The sequence below is a fragment of the Eubalaena glacialis genome, chromosome 13, assembly GCF_028564815.1.
Source record: "Eubalaena glacialis isolate mEubGla1 chromosome 13, mEubGla1.1.hap2.+ XY, whole genome shotgun sequence".
Lineage (NCBI taxonomy): Eukaryota > Metazoa > Chordata > Mammalia > Artiodactyla > Balaenidae > Eubalaena > Eubalaena glacialis.
In genome coordinates this window covers 40955141-40969777 of record NC_083728.1, presented here as the reverse complement: position 1 = coordinate 40969777, position 14637 = coordinate 40955141, and positions in this window count along the sequence as shown.

Genomic DNA, 14637 nt, shown 5'->3' with positions numbered 1-14637 from the left:
GAATAACCTAGCCTACTATAATTCTGGAAGTGGAAATCCACATAATTCTTTATTAAATAATATAAATATAATAATAGCTGCACACATAAAGAAAACCATATATTTTTATATACATCCAAGGGCTCACATAACTTAGAGTGGGTGTTTAGGGAATAAGGAGAAATGGAAGACTAATGGTGAAGGTTTTTTAAACAAATTTTTGGTCTCCTATTATTTATGGGGAAAGTATATTTCAATCGAGCTATAATTGTGACTTTATTTTTCCTCCTTGAAGTCCTTCAGATTTTTTGTTTTATATATTTGAAGCTATGTTATTAGATGTACAAAATTTTATTTTTTATATTTTCCTTGTGATTTCAAACTTTTATCATCATGATGCATCCTCTAAAACTATAGCAATGCTTTTCAATTAATGACATTCTTCATTTCTGATAATATAGCTATACCAGCTTTTTCTATCCTTTAACTTTTAGCCTTTGCCTTACAGGCATACCTGTTTTATTTACCTTTACTTTACTGAGATTTGTAGATACTGTGTTTTTTTACCAATTGAAGGTTTGTGGCACCCTGCATCAAGCAAGTCTGTCAGTGCCATTCTTCCAAATAGTCACTTCATGTCTCTGCGTCACATTTTGGTAATTCTCACAATATTTCAAATTCATTATTATTATATTTGTTATGATGATCTGTGACCAGTGATCTTTGATGTTACTATTGTAATTGTTTGGGGGTACCACGAACAGTGCCCATATAAGATGGCAAACTTAATTGATAAATGTTGTGTGCGTTCTGACTGCTCCACCAATCAGCCATTCCCCTATCACTCCCCCTCTCCTCAGGCCTCCCTAATTCCTGAAACAAAACAATGTTGAAATTAGGCCAATTAACAATGCTGCAATGGCCTCTAAGTATTCAAATGAAAGGAAGAGTCACATGTCTCTCACTTTAAATCAAAAGCTAGAAATTATTAAACTTAGTGAGGAAGACATGTTGAAGACCTATATGGGTCAAAAGCTAGGCCTCTTATACCAAACAGTTAGCCAACTTGTGAATACAAAGGAAAAGCTCTTGAAGGAAATTAAAACTGCTGCTCCAATGAACACAAAAATGATAAGAAAGTGGAAGACCCTTACTGCTTATATGAAGAAAGTTTTAGTAGTCTGGATAGAAGATCAGACCAGCCACAACATTCCCATATGCCAAAGCCTAATCAAGAGCAAAGCCCTAACTCTCTTCAATTCTATGAAGGGTAAGAGAAGTGAGGAATCTTTAGAAGAAAAGTCTGAAGCTAGCAGAGATTGGTTCATGAGATTTAAGGAAAGAAGCTCTCTCCATAACACAAAAGTGCAAGGCAAAGCAGCAAGGGCTGATGCAGAAGCTGCAGCAAGTTACCCAGAAGATCTAGCTAAGATAATTAATGAAGCTGGTTACACTAAACAACAGATTGTCAATGTAGACAAAACAGCCTGCTAGTGGAAGAAGATGCCATTTAGGACTTCCATAGCTAGAGAGGAGAAGTCAATACCTGCCTTCAAACCTTCAAAAGACTGGCTGACACTCTTGATAGGGGTTAATGCAGCTGGTGACTTGAAGTTGAAGCCAATGCTCATTTAACATTCTGAAAGTCCTAGGGCCATGATGCTAAATCTATTCTGCCTATGCTCTATAAATGGGACAACAAATCTTGGATGATAGCACATCTGTTAACAACACGGTTGTTAACATGGTTGTTACATGGTTGTTACTGAATATTTTAAACCTACTGCTGAGAACTACTGCTTAGAAAAGAAATTCCTTTCAAAATATTACTGCTCATTGACAATGCACCTGGTCACCCAAGAGCTCTGATGAAGATGTACAATGAGGTTCAGTTGTTTTCATGCCTGCTAACACAACGTCCATTCTGGAGCACTTGGATCAAGGAGTAATTTTTACTTTCAAGCCTTATTACTTAAGAAACACATTTCATAAAGCTATAACTACCATAGATAGTGATTCCTCTGATGCATCTGAGGAAAAATTGATTGTAATTCTTCTGGAGAGGATTCACCATTCTAGATGCCATTTTAAGAATGTCTTTTTGTGATTCATGGGAAGCAGTCCAAATGTCAACATTAACAGGAGTTTGGAAGAAGTTGATTCCAACTCTCATGGATGACTTCAGTGGAGGAAATCACAGCAGAAATAGCAAGAGAAATATAATTAGAAGTGGAGCCTGAAGATGTGACTGAATTGCTGCAATCTCCTGATAAATCTTGAATAGACAAGGAGTTGCTTCTTATGGATGAGTAAAGAAAGTGGTTTCTTGGGATGGAAACTACTCCTGGTGAAGATGCTGTGGAGATTGTTGAAGTGACAACAAAGGATTTATAATATTACATAAACTTGGTTGGTAAAGCAGTGGCAGGCTTCGAGTGGATTGACTTCAATTTTGAAAGAAATTCTACTGTGGGTAAAGTCAAACCTCATTGCATGCTACAAAGAAATTGTGAAAGGAAGAATCAATCAATGTGGCAAACTCCACTTTTGTCTTATTTTTAAAAATTGCTACAGCCACTCCAACCTTCAGCAAACACCACCCTGATCATTCAACAGCCATCAACATCAAAGAGAGAGCTTCCACCAGAAAAAAGATTATAATTTACTGAAGGCTCAGATGATGGTTAGCATTTTCTAGCAATAACATATTTAAAATTAAGATATGTACTTTTGTTTAGACAATGCTATTGCACACTTGATAGACTACAGTATAGTGCAAACATAACTTTTATATGCACTGAGAAACCAAAAAAATTGTGTGACTCACTTTACTGTGATGTTTGCTTTACTGCAATGGTCTGGAACAGGACCTGCTATATCTTCCAGGTATGCCTGTATTCCTATGTTTTATATGTGCTTATAAACAACACATAGTTTCATTTTCATTTTATCCAGTGTAAAACCAGTTACCTTTTAATTTTTGTATTTTGTTTTAACTCTATGATCTTATTAAGTGCTTTTGCTTTATCACTCATGCTCATTACACTATTTTACTTACTTTTTGTCCTCTTTTGCACTGTTAATTATTTTTATTATTGTACTTCTGATATTAGCTAACTAGTTATATATTCTTCTATTATTCTTTCACTGATTATGAGGCATTCTTTCCTTATCAAATCTGTTATTTATTATTAGTTATACCCTTTTCCAGAGTTATGCTCGGACCTTAAATCCTTATAGTCCATTTATCCCTCTTCTGATATATATGAAAATATATGCAACGTTTTCATATATTTTAACTTCCTGTATATTTTATAAACTTTTATTATTTTTAAATATTATTATTATATTTATTCAAATTTTTATATTTTTCATTGCCTGTCATAATGACTTATATTTGTAAAACTCTCACCTGGTATCGTTTTTCTTCTGGCTGAAGAGTATCATTTATTATTTCCTTTAGGGGAATCTGCTGGTGACATTTCTTTCGTTTAGTTTGAGTAAAAAAAATGTTTTTATTTGACTTTCATTATTAAAGGATATTTTCTGGGAACAGAATTTTAGCATGGTAGTTATCTTATTTCAACACATTTAATATGTCATCCTTTTTTGCCTGCTTTCCATTTTTCTATTCAGAAGACAGCTTTCCATCTAATTGTTATTCTTTTGAAGGTAATTTTTTCTCTAGCTTATTTTGATATTTACTAATTACCTTTTAATTGTCAGTTTTACTTTGCTGGGCCTACGTAAATTCCTTCTTATTTATTCTGCTTGGGGTTCATTGTGACTCTTGGATCTGTGACTTAATATCCTGCAACAGTACTACAAAATTCTCAGCCATTTTCTCTCCATGCAACATTTCTACTCTTTTATTTTTCACCATCATAGGACTCCAATTCTACGTAGTTAGCTTTTCTTACGGTGTCCTCTATATCTTTTAATCTTCTGTATTTTATATCTTTTTTATCTCTCTGTGATTTTTTCTGGATATTTTTTTCTGACCTATTATACATTTCACTATTTCTGTCTTCATGTTTGATCTAATTGTTATTTACTTATTTAGCCCTTCTTTATGGTTATTGTGTTTTTAAATTCTAGACATTTTATTTAGTTTTACTTAAAATTCAAATTCATACTTGAAATTTTAATCTTTTTTTTATATCATTCAGCATAATAAACATAGCTCTTTTAAAGCCTATGTTTGATAACTGCAAAATCTTAAGCCCCAGTGGGTCTTTTTTGTTTGTCTGTTAGTTATCTTTCTTCCATGTTGGCTTATGTCTTCAAGTGACTAACTTTTTATTTGGGGGAGGTTTTTTGTTTGCAAGATAATAAAGCTTCAGATGATAGCCTATGTTAGTTCCCTTCAGAAAGAATTTAAGTAGCGTTTTGTTTTTTGTTGTTGTTGTTGATTTCCTATTAGGTCTCTAAGGGCATTACTCTCAAGGATTATCTTAATCAAATTTCAGACACTAATATTATTTGAAACTGAGGTGCAGTCATTATGAGGACTTATTAACTCTAGACTCAGGTTCCAAGTCCTTGAAGTTTGTATCAGTATGGGCTCAATCAGGAAAGGAAAACTACTGTGAGTCATGGGATAAGAAATTCAGGGCTTCCCTGGTGGCTCAGTGGTTGAGAATCTGCCTGCCAATGCAGGGGACACAGGTTCGAGCCCTGGTCTGGGAGGATCCCACATGCCACGGAGCAACTGGGCCCGTGAGCCACAAATACTGAGCCTGCGCGTCTGGAGCCTGTGCTCCACAACGGGAGAGGTCGCGATAGTGAGAGGCCCACACACCGTGATGAAGAGTGGCCCCCGCTTGCCACAACTGGAGAAAGCCCTTGCACAGAAACGAAGACCCAACACAGCCATAAATAAATAAATAAATAAATTAAAAAAAAAAAAAGAAAGAAAAGAAATTCAATATTTTGTACTTGTGGGAGGAGCTGAAGAATTGAAAGGCTGAAAGGAATAGTTGGAAGATCACAGAATCACCAGCCATTCCATCTGATTAAGCCAAGCAACCCAGACACCAAGTGATATCATAAAAGGGAAGCTGGTTATGATGTCTACAAGAAACTCTTGCTTTTAGTAATCTGAAGGCAAGAGTTGAATGATAGGCTTAGAATAGTTGTTAATTAGTAAGAATTGTAGTAATGAAGAAGAACTGAACATTGAGCAGAAGAGATTGAGGATAAGCTGAAACTTTCAAACATATCTGCATCTCACCCCATCTAATCATGATAATGTTCACAGAGCAATGGTAACTGCTTTACTTCCATCTCCCTAATCTTCTGCAAATTCCTCTTTTGGCCAATTCTAAGAAGTATCATACAGGGAATAATATTCTAAGATATAAAGTTTCCCCCTTAGCCAAGTTTATAATAGAATATTCCAGCACAAAGTCCCAACACAAATGAGGGGTGTTCAGGATTATCTCTGTATCCTGGGAATTCAGAAATGTTATCAGTGCATGTCTTTTAATTACCCCATTAGTTTCTTTGTGGTCCTTCTTGGTTGAAGTTTTTATGTTTTTTTCATCTTATGGAAATCTTTTTCTAATGTACCTGTGATGATTTCATTCCTGTTGTAAAAATATTTTTGATGAGTCTCTCACTTTTCTGCACATTTTGTGAGCAGAAACACTGACTGTCCTTTGTTCCATAATATCTTTGACAAGTATTATTATATAACAAACATCCTTGGAATATAAAGATAGTGTCTCCATTTGGAGCAAAGAGCAAGGTTGTATACATCTTGGAAAGGCAAGGATAGTGTCTTTCTCCAGTATAAAAGACCTGCATGCTTATTCCCATTATAAATGTTTTGAGTTACTTAACTTCAGGTTTTTCTTCTATAATGCCACCTACTGAATGAACAGGCAACCATTTGGAGCCATCATGTCACCCTGCAAAATTTGGGGGAAGTGGAACTGATGCAAATATTCTGATACTCATGGTCCTTTCTGTGCTATGAGTATCAAAGTGTTTTATCTCTGACCCAGAGTCTTATGTCTTCTGCCAATCTCAATAAAACTATGGCCTGCTAACTTCTTAGCTTGAAAGTAGGGTAAAATCCAAGGTTCACAGTTTTTGTCATTGCCCTTTATTTTTTTTTTCTGATATTTTGTTTTCTTCTTAAATTCCTATTAGATAGATACTGTATTTGGTACACATATCTTTCAATTCTAGAAGTCATCTCTCCTATTTGCCAGTGATTCATCTTGTTGCCTTTCATTTTTTGGGACTTAATTGACTTATTTTTCTAAATTACTAATTACCTTCTGATGTTGTTCATTATATTATTCAGCCTTTTGACTAAATGCACTAACAATTTTTAAATTCCCTCCAATATTCTTATTTTATTTATTCTCTTTTATAACATTCATTTAGGCTCTTATTGACTTCTCTACCAAGACTCAGAACGCAAGCTGGGAGACCTTCCCAGGTAGATCTTGCATTTTTGAAGGATATAGTAGTTGGGAGTTTAATCAAGAGTAAGAGATTGATGCCAGTCAATCTGAATATGCAGGGAGTGAAATGAAATCAGAAATTGTTAAGAATTACTGATCTGCTGATGGTACCTTTTTTTTTTCCCCCAAGGATTTTAACACATATATTATTTCTAAATAATCCAATCTTTTTTTTTAGTGAGAATTTCAAACATAGAAGAAGCAAACAAAAGTGCTCACTCCACAATTCTTGACACCAAGTTATTGGAAACATTTTTGACTCATCTGTCCTTTAACAAATACGGTTTACTGAAATACAAAGAGAAAAATAAAATGTGTTCAAAATAAGCTATGAGTCTCAGACTAGTGGTTCTCAATCTTTCTCCCTTTCTCCTATGTACTTGTTTTACAAGTACATTGAGATTGGTATTGACCAATGTGGACAGCCTGGACCCTTTGTTAAAACCTCACCCCGCCCTATTTCTTTGGGCAAAATAAAGTTTATTTTTCTAAAAAGAAGGAAAGAATTAGCAAACTAACCAAATTTTATACTATTACTGAGGCTCTTGGTTTATGTTTGGTCTCCAATCACTTCAGCAGACATGTGAGCATGCTCTGACAAACTAGAGAACTCTCTGTGCCCTTAGCAGAGATAGACTTCAGTTTATGATCCAGATGGAACTGCAGTAGCAAGCCATAATTATTCAAGTGGTTTCATAACTTGTCTACTGTTTTGGAATTAGCTGTACCTCAATTCTCTGCTTTTTGGTCCAATCCAAAAACGTTCCCTTGGTAGGAATCCTGCAAATGGATCTTTTTATTTTAATTTTTTACCTTTCTCTAATAATTCAGTCAGGTTTTACTAGACCAGACAAGCAGGAGATGAGTTTTCCACAGCCTTTTATTGTTGCCAGGAAATCTCCGGGCTTGGTTACATTTCTGTCTTTTGGTGCTAATTTTGTAACTTCTGTTTTTTATTTCAACTGGATGAATTCCTTCAATGTCAGGTCTATGACCTCAGTGAGCTCATGGAGCTCCCTCAAATATGACCAGCACACAGGTTTTTAACTTGATTGGTGCATTGCTTCCAAAATATCCATGTTCAAGCTTCCATGTTCCCCCAGGTGTAAGCCACTGTGAGAAACCTATCATTCATATCCTCAGATTATTTATTAATCTATTTCTGCCCAAATCGATTTACATTCAGTGGACTTTCTGGGAAATCTGATATTAGAGGCTAAAATGACAAGCTTTAGAGCCAGAGTTCCTGGGTTTGAACCCTGACTCTGTCATTTACTAGCAGAGTGATGCTGGAAAAAATATTTAATATTTTTCATAACACTTAATGATTCAAACATCTTTAAGTCTTCCTAAGTCTATCAATAAGCATCTAAATACCTTAGTCTGGCTCTCAGAGCCCTCTGAAATATGACCCCAGATAATTCCTCACCAAAATTTGGCTTCCTCCTCTTAATTATACCATCCGTAACTTCCAAGATGTTATTCCTTCTCCATCCACCCATCTAAATACTTATCATCCTATATCCCAGTACAAATTGCACTTCCTTTGTGGAGTCCTCCAAGGTTACTGGATCTCATAATGACATCCGTTTTTTCTAAACTCTTGGAGTGTTTATTGTCAGTACTTCATCATGTGACCTAGTACAGAATTTTCTAAATTCCTTTTTTTATTTTAATATACCTATCTAGGAGGGAAAAAATACAGATGATTAAGTAAGCTTAGAAGTACTGGATTAAATATAGTTTAAAATGTTGCTCAACTCTAATACTCTTTGGAAAATTTTCTTAATGTATAATTTATTTTCAAAGAAAGACTAGAATATATAATATTTCCCAAGATTATTATTAGATAGCACATTTTAAAAAGTGAAACCAGAACTATTGGTTAGTGGAACACTTTTTGTAACACGCTACTCTTGCTTAATTTGATTATTTCCTGAATTGTAATCTCAACTTCTCACCTAAGGTTGTAAATTTCTTGAGGATTTACATATCTACATAACGCTTAAAAAAATGATGAATGACCATTGTTATACAGGCATTAGGAGTATTTTTAAAATACTTGCTGATTCTTTACCTGCCTACTTTTTCTTTCCTTTTCTTTTCCCTTTTTTCTTTTTTTTCATTTTCAAATTTTCCTCTTTCAGTTTCTTTATAATTTCTAATAGGATTTAATCTCCAGTTCTTCACTTAGTCATTAGCACTGATTCATTCGTATCAGAAGAGTTAGATAAGGGTAGCAGAACCCTTCTGAATGATATGGGATAAAGAATTTATTACAGTCATTAGATCACTCACAAGTTTTGAATATAGTGTTGGTCTGAAGTTGCTATAGGTCAGGACTAGTGGGAAAGAAACCTGGACATGAAATAGGGAAGAGTGAAGAAAAATTGAGCCAGAGGGTTCAAACCAGAAGTTTGTCCAAACAAAAGGACAAATGGGAGCCATTGTCTGTCCATCAAGGCATCCAACCTTGACAGTGAAGAAGCTGGTATCGTTTGTCACAGAACTGCACAATTTTAGATTCAGAACTTGAGACCTGAAATAGTAGATCGAGTGAGAGCTGGAGGAACTGCTGTCTCACACTAGCTACAGCTACCCCTATTGCCTAAGCTGACCTTTCAAGTCTCATGTAAATTTCTCTTATGGCCAATCCTGACTTGCAACTATCTACGACAGGGCATTCTGGGAAATGAAGTTCCTGCTTAGTTAGGTTGACACAGTGCAAAATACCACACTTATGGAGTCATAAGAATTGGAAAAGATACTAGAGTCAATTATCCTAATCTTCCCAAGCTACAGAGGAGGAAATTGTAACTCAGGGAGGTTGTGTCTTGTTCAAGAATCATAATTAGCTAGAGTCAGAGTGGAAAAATGAATCAATACTTCTGATTCCCAGTCCATTCTTCCCTCCTGGTATTCCTCTTGGAAACACAATGGTCTAGAGTATATTTTATGACAAATTAGATCCAAACTCCTACACCCTCTGGGGACTTCATCTAATGGGACACAATTTTATATGGCAAGTTATATCTAAATCTTTCTTTCTGACCATCACCTGCAATACCTTCTTTGACAAACATATGAGCATTCTGAGGGACTCAGGTTTATCATTTGTTAAGTAAGGATCCCTATCAAAGTTAAATTTCTAGCCTAGGGTTTCTTTATCTGGACACTCTTGAAATTTGGAGCTGGGTAATGCCTTGTAGTATGTGTGGTGGAGGGCAGGGGCTGTTCTGGGCATTGTAGGATATTTAGCAGCACCCTTGGCCTCTACTCACTAAATGCCAGTAGCATGGCCTTAGTCATGATACAAATGTCTGCTGACATTGTAAATATTCCCTGGTTAAGAATCTCTGGTCTAGCAGCTAATTTATTTAGATTAACAAAACAATTTTCTTTTCTAGCACTTGCTATATTGTGGGAACATAGTTTTTTTTCTTTTTTTCAAGCCACAAAATATTTCACTTTCTATATCCCAACAAGACCCTCTCCATCTACTTTCCCTGTGAAACTCTTTTTGTTCTAGCTGAGAACTGAACCTACTCTGCAGTAAGAGTATTCAAAACAGGCAATGAGGATATCTATGAAATTATTTGATGCATTGTCTATACTCAATTGTTTATATAGAGGATATCCAGGAAAACTAATGATGTGGTTAAGAAATAGACCAGATGACATTCACAGTAAGGACCTGCTTAAAAGATTACCTCTCTCCTACTTTACAAGGTATATCAAGGGCTCTTTTAGAGCCTGCACACTTTTGCATGCATAAAGCCACAGTTGGTAGCACATCAAACTGCATGACTCTGATGGAGGATCAACTGATACTCTTGATAGAATCTAAGACATTTCTTCTATTTTGCTGTAAAAACATGACAGTTTTGTATTTTTTGGTTGAGATGTACAATAATAAAGAGATGTCATCAAAAATAAATTTGTTTTGTTTTAGCCAAAATGAGGCCATGAGTTCAATGTTGCTTATCTTTATCCTCCACGAACAGGAACATGAAGAAGTAATAAGCGAAGATGTAAGATTTCTTTGGTGGTCTCTTAAAATCTTGCCCTTTCGAAACTCAGTTGGTGTCTTTGAATACGACCCGTTTGTATTTAGAATCCACCAATTACTTTCCATAACCTTTCAAAAACAAAAACAAAAACAAAAACCCAAATTCTATGCCATGATCTAGGAGAAGATGTTTGATTTGTTCAGCCTATTTCTTGACTTTATCTTCCACAACTCTCCCTTTTTCATAACTATACTTTAGCCAAAATTACCTTTCTGTTCATCATAAGCTGTCAGTCTTGGAACTTTTGTATCTCTTGTCCATTGTACCTGGAAAGATCTCTCTTCTTCTTCTTAAGACTGGTTTTTCCTCATCCTCAGGTCTGTTGAAAATTAAGACTTCCATGTTCTCGATTCATTAGTCTGAGGTGAAGCACAGAAATGTGCATTTTCATGAGAAACTGAGGCAATGCTGATACAGATCATTTACCTATACACATTGAAGAACCCTAATTTCAAATTCTAAATGATGCAATTGCAATTCCTAGGAGCACTAGAGGAGACTTCTCCCACTAGACTTTCTCCCATGGAAATAAGCCCTGGAGAGACATTGTCCTGAGGACTCAGCTTTCCTTGGAAAGAAGTAAAAAACCCACTACAAAATCCCACCAATCACCTATTTCATAGTGTGCCTTTGTGACATCAACTTCTTCAATGAAAGATGCCTAACTTACGGTGTTGACCAATCTCTCATTTCTTCCTACCAAGCTGATTTGTCATTCTCTAAAGCTTTCTCAAACCTGTATTTGATGCATCTTTGGATTTAAGGAAAATAAAGTAAAAAGATCTTTTTACTGTACTAAGTGTTGGCTTACTCATTCTCTGTTGGTTCAACTTCTCTATTCTCTGGATACTATGATTAAATATCTCTCTTCAAGGGAGCCTCTTATATCCCTCCCAGGCCAAGTTTGAAACATCTTTGTTCATAGTACTTCATTCAGATCTCTATGAAAATAAATTTAATTTAAATTTAAAATTTTCACTGAAGTTAACATTGTAGTGAGGACTTCGATGTAAGCTCTAAAAGAGACCCTCCTGTCCATCTCTATCCCCTTGTCCTCATTTATTAAATATTTCCTTATAGCTCATTATATTATATTGTGCTTTATTCCTTTGTTTACAGTCTTTCTTTCCCCATTATAATGTAAATTGCATGCAGGAAGGGACTTTGTCCACTGTTTTCTGCTATATCCCAAGAACAGTGCCTAGAATATAGTATAGGCCCAATAAATACTAAATAAATAGATAAATATTTTTAGAATCTTATTTTGTAATTTTTCTCTTTATATATATATTTTCTTCAGAACAATTTTAGATTCCATTGGCACCGTTAGAATTTAGCATAGTTCCTGGTGTGTAAAATGTATGGAATCATTAAACATTTTTTATTTATATATATGTATATATATATTTCATACCACTGTTAAGAGATCATTTCATTTGTTAAGTTTCTATAATAAAAGGTTGAATTGTCAATATTACTGAGTTGGTTGAGATGAGGCAGAGGTTTCAGAGGACATTTTGACAAATGTCTCTCTCCAAAGATGTGACCAATAGGATGGCCTGGGTGAAGCTAAGAGATTCATTTTTTTATTTCAAGTAATTGGACACAAAATTAACACTTGATTACTGGCAACATGGTAGTCAAAAAGAGGCCTTAAGATATTCACCTCAACTACAGAGGGCTTTTATGTTCAAGGGAAAAATCTAAATTCAAGATTATCTTCAAACTAACAGACCAAGCTGAATAAAACAGGAATTCTAAAAAGAACATCAAGGAGAAATATGTTAATATATGGCAGATCTGCCTTATAGTTAAACTTTACCTATAACAGAATTCCTTAAGCTTTTTTGGATAATATACTGGTAGAAAGAGAGGAAAGCTCTTCTTCCCCTTTCTGTTTTCAAGCTCACTTATATGAAGCCCTCCTGTACTAGAGATTCCAAAAACAGAGAGGGAATGAGGCGTTGACCCACTCCTTCAATCTAGACTTCAAAATCAAGAGAAGTACAAATACAGGGAATCCTGGGAATCTGCCCTGGTGTTTCCTCATGACTGGTGTGGATGATAAAAGAGGGGTAATTTAAGTTTGAAGAGAAATCAGAAATTTGTAAATGTGTGAAACTGGGAGGTATTAAAATGAAGGATCATTTTTAACCTCCTCTTCACCTATGGTATCTTCTATGTTAATAGGGATATAGACATCAACAGGCCACTTCCTACTCCCCAATCCTGCAGGTTGACATCCCAGCATAGATCTCCCCATGCTAGGACAAAGCCAGCTGAGTTCTCTATAGGTAAGCCTTGGCTCCTCTGAGTGTACCTCTCTGTGAGGGTGTAGTTAACTTGGAGTCACTCTGTCATGGCTGCCATGTCAGTGTTTACACCTCTTCTGTTCTCTTCCCAGTTCAGACTATGGAACCCAAATCTATAAATGTGTATGTCACACTTGCACATCCACTTAATCACTATATAAGTGAGCTGTAGGTCTTAGTCACTTAACTGATGCCAACCTCAGTTTCCTGGTTTTTAGATTGCAGTTTGTTCTAAATTAAATAAAAGAAATACAAATGAATGAGTCTGGCACATAATTGGCTTTTTCCCCATCTATATTATCATCTCTTTTATTGTGAAAATCTCCATATCAATTGCTTATTTAATCTTTTCTTTTTCTTTCTAGACTCTTAGGTTGTCATATATGCAAGTGAGGGTGAAAAAGTATATAAATCCAAACTAACTCCATTTCCCATAAACTTACATCATACACACATACACACATACACACACACACACAGACTTCTTTTAAATTCAAGAGAGTCCTGTTGCCAGTACTCTTTTTCACCTACTATCCCACATAATTCAGTGGCATTTCTAGAAATGAATCCAGTCTGGCAGAATGAAGGCATATCCAAGTGTACCTTCCTAGTTCCCAAACATTCCCACTAAGTAAATTTCTCAATTGGTAAATTAAGATTGTCAAAGCTATGAAAAGAAACTTGAGATTTATGGTTACCCATTTTGGTACATGTGAAATAATTTTTTACTGCTACTGTCATCAAAATCATGAAAGGTTTTGGAATGTGTCTGGGATGGAAACTACTCTTACTCTGGGGAGGAAGTACAGAGTGTACTTTATGTAAAGTCTATTGCTTCAATTCTTGTGCTCTGCTTTCAGCCAGAAAATGAGGTACTTTGCCATTGAGGGGATTGGGGACCGTTGAAATGTGGCAAATGAACTGAGTTCAATAAACAAAAACACAGCAGTGTCTAAGCCTCAAAGAGATGCTGAGGACCAATATAAAAGAAGCGGTAACTAACAATGGTTAAATTTCAAGAGCATTTGCACTCAATTCTAAGATTTTTCTTATTCTTTCTTTACATTTCAATTCTCTAGCGGCATGACAGGTAATTTGTATCACATGTCCACCAGTAACTATGAATCTCTGTAATGCCCTCTGGCCAGAATTCAATGCTAAATAATGATGTAATATATCTTATGATTTCAATTTTATGATCTCACAGAATGAACACCTGTTTAGTGAGAGAATTAGAAAACTAGCCTATTGAATGTTTTGTTTGCTTGTTTTTCTGAAACAGCTTGGTAACTTAATGGAGCATGAAAATGAAGAAATTACAGTATTTCTTAAGTGCCTACCCACCTAATTTATATATGAGAAGAGTAATTCTTGAATAATCTTTAAATAATAACAAAAGACTGCAGAAAGACTTCTGGCTGAGTACAGTACTCCCAAGATGTCAACACATCAGCAAATTATCCTTGGCATATACTTCAAGATTCACATGATCCTTGCTTTAAAACTCTTGCCTGTAGGAGTCCTAACTCCAGCAATTTTAAAAGGGAACATTTCTATTTATAAATAAGTCAATAAATTACAGATTTCTCTATTTGGAAGAGAAGAAGTTGTTCATATTTGTTTAAATCAATGAGAGGATTAGCATGGAGTGTTTTGTAAACACTTTAAAAATGCAACAGAAAAGTTGGTACTCTTTCTGGCTAAGTTTTAGTGATGGTCTTTTGTAAACTTGATTCTTTCACTAAATTAAGACTTCCTGGGTATGTGGGTGACTCCACCTAGCCCAAGGTTTTACTTGGC